This window comes from Hylobates moloch, unplaced genomic scaffold (genome assembly GCF_009828535.3).
Source record: "Hylobates moloch isolate HMO894 unplaced genomic scaffold, HMol_V3 SCAFFOLD_3, whole genome shotgun sequence".
In the NCBI taxonomy this organism is placed as follows: domain Eukaryota; kingdom Metazoa; phylum Chordata; class Mammalia; order Primates; family Hylobatidae; genus Hylobates; species Hylobates moloch.
In genome coordinates this window covers 87,875,692-87,882,437 of record NW_026652278.1, presented here as the reverse complement: position 1 = coordinate 87,882,437, position 6,746 = coordinate 87,875,692, and the positions used below count along the sequence as shown (strand labels likewise).

General features: G+C 36.4%; 1 pseudogene; it reads left to right on the top strand.

The window, feature by feature from the left end:
• Positions 1-5,581: 5,581 nt before the first annotated feature.
• LOC116461459 (large ribosomal subunit protein eL37-like) lies at positions 5,582-5,875 on the top strand (annotated as a pseudogene).
• The last annotated feature ends 871 nt before the right edge of the window (positions 5,876-6,746 follow it).

The following is a 6,746-nucleotide window of genomic DNA, read 5'->3' as shown; positions in this document are numbered from 1 at the left end:
TTGCTGATGCTCTCAGGTCACAGGACCTGAGCCTGCAACCAAAAAAGCATGCAAAAATACAGAAGACGCGAAGGAAGATGTCAGAGATTCCAATGCCACCTTTGGAATAGAAAGCAATTTTATGGTACTATTATTTGAAGATATGCTCTTTATTAGAAAAGTAAATGCATATCTGGAAAAACAAACAAGAGAAAAACCAAAGTCTCTTCTTAGGAAATCTCTGTGATTATGTCAACCATGACCACCAGTCTCCTCAGTGCCTACCATAATTGTCACCTCAATCAAAAAGTCCTGAGTCATTCCTAGCAATCCATGAGCACCATCCCCTCAGCCTGCTGCTCTTTCGTTCACTTCCCATAAGCATCAAATCTGCAATGATGCCATTGAAGCTCCCTCTTTTTGCGTATTATCTTCACACATCCTGAACAATTGTAAGTGCCATGTGTCCTGGAAGTTGCCAGTTTATTTATCTTCTCTTAAATTCCACAAGATCATGGACAATGACTTATGAACATTGGTATCTGTACACCTGGTATAGTGCTAGGTTAATGTTTTTTGAATAAAGGTGAATGACTGGAAATAAGCAATCAACTGGTCAGTTTTTTTTCACTCTACTAATTAATATGAGGTGAAGAGAAGTTATAATGTGTAATTGACCAAACTTTATCAAACTTTTTAATAAGATTTTAATAATGATTCTATGGCCAGGCACAGTGGCTCCCATCTGTAATCCCAGCACTTTGGTAGGCCAAAGCAGGTGGATCGCTTGTGGTCAGGAGTTCGAGACCAGCCTGGCCAGCATGGTGGAACTCCATCTCTACTAAAAGTACAAAAATTAGCCGGATGTGGTGTCACATGCTTGTAGTCCCAGCTACCTAGGAGGCTGAGGAAGGAGAATGGCTTGAACTCAGGAAATGGAGGTTGCAGTGAGCCGAGATTGCACCATTGCACTCCAGCCTGGGCGACAGAGCCAGACTCCTTTTTAAAAAAAATAAAGAAAGAAAGAAAAAGAAAAAGCAGGCTGGGCGTGGTAGCTCACGCCTGTAATCCCAGCACTTTGGGAGGCCTAGGCAGGCAGATCACGAGGTCAGGAGATTGAGACCATCCTGGCTAACACGGTGAAACCCCATCTCTACTAAAAATACAAAAAATTAGCCAGGTGTGGTGGCGGACACCTGTAGTCCCAGTTACTCGGGAGGCTGAGGCAGGGGAATGGCATGAACCCAGGAGGCGGAGCTTGCAGTGAGCTGAGATGGCACCGCCACTACACTCCAGCCTAGGCGACAGAGCAAGACTGCACCTCAAAAAAAAAAAAAAAGGTAATCTATTAATCTGTTCATGAGGATAGAGAGCTCTCCGGACCTAAAAACACATAGCATGTGTTTTTTTGTGCATTTATTGAAAATATGCTCTTTATTAGAAAAGTAAATGCATAGCTGGAAAGAAAAAAAAAACATTAACCTAGCACTGTACCAGGTGTATAGATACAAATGTTCATAAGTCATTGTCCATGGTCTTGTGGAATTTAAGAGAAGATATACAAATAAACTGGCAACTTCCAGGACACATGGCACTTACAATTGTTCAGGATGTGTGAAGATAATAAATGCACAAAAAGATAATAAATGCACATCCCAAAAGACCACACCTCCCAATACTGTTGCTCTGGGGATTAAGTTTCAACATAAATTTTTAAGGGAAACAAAAACATGAAAATCATGCCTCATGTCCCCAGTTTATTTTTTTCTTCCACACAAAATACAATCATTCAATCTACTAGCTTCTATAATTCTTAGCTCATCCCAGAATCAACTTTAAAATCTATGTCTAAAGTCTTATTCAAACCTCATATGGGTGAAACTCAAGGTATAATTCATTCTAATGCTAATTTCTATTTAGTGGTGATTCTATGAAATCTAATATGTATGGTTTTGTTTTTGTTTTTGTTTTTTTAGAGGGAGTCTCGCTCTGCCCAGGCTGGATTGCAGTGGCGCGATCTCCCCTCACTGCAACCTTCTCCAGGCTCAAGTGATTCCTGGATTTCCCTGCCTCAGACTCCTGAGTAGCTGGTATTAAAGGCATGCACCACCATGCCCAGCTAATTTTCATGTTTTTAGTAGAGACAGGGTTTCACCATGTTGGTTAGGCTGGTCTCAAACTCCTGACCTCGTGATCTGTCCACCTTGGCCTCCCAAAGTGCTGGAAACACAGGCATGAGTCATCACGCCCAACCCATGTTAAGTGTTTTTGAAATAAAATGTGGGAAAGGCAAAGGACAGACATTGCTGTCTCAAAAGGGAGAAATAGGCAAGAAAAAATAAATAACAGGTCCAAAGTATGTTATAAAAAAAAAAAAAAGGCAGGCTGGGCACGGTGGCTTATGCCTGCAATCCCAGCACTTTGGGAGGCCAAGGCAGGTGGATCACAAGGTCAAGAGATTGAGACCATCCTGGCTAACAAGGTGAAACCCCATCTCTACTAAAAATACAAAAAGTTAGCCAGGTGTGGTGGCGGGCACCTGTAGTCTCAGCTACTCAGAGGCTGAAGCAGGAGAATGGCGTGAACCCAGGAGGTGGAGCTTGCAGTGAGCCGAGATAACGCCACTGCACTCCAGCCTGGGTGACAGAGTGAGACTCCACCTCAAAAAAAAAAAGAGATGAAGATCAGTCCAGTAACATGGTGAAAACCCGTCTCATATATATATATAATATATATATAAAATAAATATATATATTATTTTGTGTGTGTGTGTGTGTGTGTGTATATATATATATGTATATGCAAAAGAAAATAAATTAGCCAGGCATGGTGGCATGCTCCTTTGGTCCCAGCTACTCGGGCGGCTGAGGCAAGAGAATCACTTGAGCCTGGGCAACAGGGTGAGAATCCGTCTCTAAATAAATAAATAAATAAATAAATAAATAAAATGTACAAAAACTGCTCAAATTTGAAAAAAGAAATGGACAAACTCAAGAACTTCAATGGACTTCAACCAGCATAAATTTAAAGAAAATCAAAGTGAGACACATTACAAAACTGTTAAATATCTCACAGAAAAAAATTTCAAGAGAAATTTTGCAGTTCAGAGTGTGGGATGATACATTCAAGTACATAAAAGAAGAAAAATTACCAACTAAGAACATGGTATATGGCAAAACTCATTGAAACATGAAGGTGAAATTAAGACTTTTTCAGATAAACTAAAGTTGAAGGAGTTTATGACCACTAGGTTTGCTCTTCAAAAAATGCTAGAAAGTCCTTTGAGATTAAAAAATGAGACTACAAAAATAAATAAACATACAAAACCATAAAGCTCTGTTGTAAAGTAAATATATAGACAAATATAGCATCCTGTATTATTGTGATGTTGGTGAGCATGTAATTTTAATTCCTTTATAAAATTTGACAGAAAAACATAAAACATATTATATATATATATATATATGTTAAAGAATACACCATATAAAAAGGCTTAATTTGTGACATCAAGAATAAAGTGTGTTTGGGGAGATAGTCACATAAGAGACTGGAGTTTTTATATGATACTGGAGATAACAACAGATTAAAATAGATTGTTATAACTTTAAAACATTCTATGTAATCTGTAGAGTAACCACAAAGATAACACACAGAATATACATGAAAGAAAAGAAATAAAAATACATTAGTACGAAAGTTAATTAGACACAAAAGAAGACAGCAAGAAAGAAAAAGATAAATAAAAGAACTACAAGAGAGACACAAAACAATGAACAGAATGGCAATAGTAACTCCTTAACTGCAAATAATCACCTTAAATGTAACAATGTTAAATTCTCCAATAACAGATACAAGGCCATCGAAAAAATTAAAATCTAATATAAAATAAATTCTGTTTATAAAAGGCTCACCTTTTATTTAAGGACAAACATGGGCTGAAAATGCAGGGATGGAAAATTATATTCCATATGATAAACAAATAAAATAGAATTCCATCCTAAATAGCAATCAAAATAGCATGAAGTTGGTCACACTTACGTTAGTTGATTAGACGTTCAGCAAAAAACTGTCATAAATAAAACAAGAACATGATATAATAAAAATAAATCTCCAAGAAGATATAATAATTAAAAAATGCACATGTATCAGCAACTGTTCCAAACATATAACACAAATAATGACAGAATTAAAGGGAGAAATAGGCCAAGTACAGTGGCTCATGCCTGCTTGTAATCCCTGCATCTTGGTGGGAGCTGAGGCAGAAGGATGGCTTGAGCCCAGGAGTTGAGATTAACCTGGGCAAGATAGCAAGACTTCGTTGCTATAAAAATAAATGAACAAATAAAAATAAAGGGAGAAATGGACACCACTACCAAAATGATAGGAGACTGAAATACTCACCTTTAATAATGGGGAGGACAACCTGGCAGACCAATATGAAGACAGATGATTGAGCAAGGAATGTATCAACGAAATCCAAAAGATACACAGAAACAGTCTACTCAACCACAGAATGCACATGCTTCTCATACGCACATGGAGTATTCTTCAGATTATATCACGTATCGGACCATAAAGAAATAAATTCAAGAAAATTAAAATCACACGAACTATCATTTGCAGCTAAAATGGAATGAAACTAGAAATGAATAGCAGAAGAAAATTTTTTTTAAAATCACAAATACAAAAAAATCAAGTAACAGGCTCCTAAACAATATTATTGGTTAAAGAAGAAGTCACAGTAAAAATTTCAACATAACTGGAGACAAAAAGCATAATAAAATTATTGAATGCATCTAAAGTTTGTGTTCCATTGTAGTAGTAAATGCGTACATTAAAAAAATCTATCTCAATCAACTTCTAAATGTAACCAAACATAGAATAAAAATTTCAGCATTTATAAATAAATAACAATTAAAAGCCATAGAAAAATCAATTAAAATTTGTTTTATTGAAAAGATTAAGAAAATTGACAGATTAAAAGAAGAAAATAAGATATCTCAAATAATTAAATAAAGAAATAAAAGAGGAGCTATTACTACTTATGCCACAACAGTAGTGAAAGAAAAGATTATAAAAGTTTAAGTCCAAGCATATGCCACAAAATGCAATAAGCTAAAAGAAATAGACAAATGTCTAGAAATATAGATTATCCTAAAAATAAACCATAAAAATATCTGATAGGCATATAACTAGTAACAACAACCTCCCCTCAAAAAGCCCAGGCCCAGATCACTTCATCCGTATTTGTTTTCAAAATGTTAAAGTAGAGCTAATAACAACCCTTCTAAAATTACTTCAGAAAAATGAAAAGGAGAAAACAATTTCCAACTTATTTTATGAGCCCAGTATTAACACAACACCAAACCCCATAAAGACACTAAAGAAAAAAAAATACAACTTCAGATCTGATGACTATTGATGTAAAAATTCTCTTGGAACATTAGACAACAAAATTCAATAACATATTGCAAGGATTATACACCATGACCAAGAGGGAGTTATCTCTCCAATGCAAGTATTGCTCAACACATGTAAATCAATCAGTTTAATATATCACATTAATAGACTAAAAGATTCTGGTCTTGGCCACAGAAGCGAGATGAAGAAGGGAACGTCATCGTTTGAAAAGCATCACAATAAGACACACACGTTGTGCCACCACTGTGGCTCTAAGGCCTACCACCTTCAGAAGTCGAACTGTGGCAAATGTGGCTACCCTGCCAAGCACAAGAGAAAGTGTAACTGGAGTGCCAAGGCTAAAAGTTGAAATACCACCAGAACTGGTCAAATGAGGCACCTAAAAATTGTATACCGCAGATTTAGGCATGGATTCCGTGAAGGAACAACACCTAAACGCAAGAGGGCAGCTGTTACAGCATCCAGTTCATCTTAATGTCAACGATTAGTCATGCAATAAATGTTCTGGTTTTAAAAAATACAAAATAAATAAATAAATAAATAATAAATTTTTAAAAAAAGATACAAACCACACAATCATTTCAAATAATGCAGAAAAATCAATTGACAAAATTAACCATCTTTTCGTGATAAAAGAAAATCACACTCAGCAAACTAGAAATGAAATAAAACTACTTCAACATAATAAAAGACATATGAAAAACTCACCACCAACCAGGTGCAACGGCTCATGCCTATAGTCCCAGCACTTCGGGAGGCTGAGGCGTCAGGAGTTCCAGACCAGCCTGACCAACATGATGAAACCCTGTCTCTACTAAAAATGTTAAAATTAGCTGGCCATTGTGGCATGCACCTGTAGTCCCAGCTACTAGGGAGGCTGTGGGAGGTGGAGGTTGCAGTGAGCCCAGATCCTGCCACCCACTCCAGCCTGGGCAACAGAGCAAGACCCTGTCTCAAAAACAACAACAACAAAAACACACTCATCACTAACATTATACTCAACTCTGAAGTGCTGAAAGTGTATCCTCCATGATTAATAATAAGGCAAGATATTCACTCTTGGCACAGCTATTCAAAAATAGCAGGGACTGTCCTAGCAAAAGCAACTAGGCAACGAAAAAAAGAAGACATCCACATTTTAAAGGAAGAAGTAAAATTACCTGTTACTTATGATATGATGTTATATATGAAAATCATAAATGCTGGACAAAATACCTGTTAGAACTAATAGTTGAACTTAGCAAAATTGCAGAATACAAAATTAAGTGTGTTTCTCTTCACTACAATGCACACTCCAAGTTTTAAAAATTCCATTTAGAATAGCATTTAAAAATATACTCTGGAAT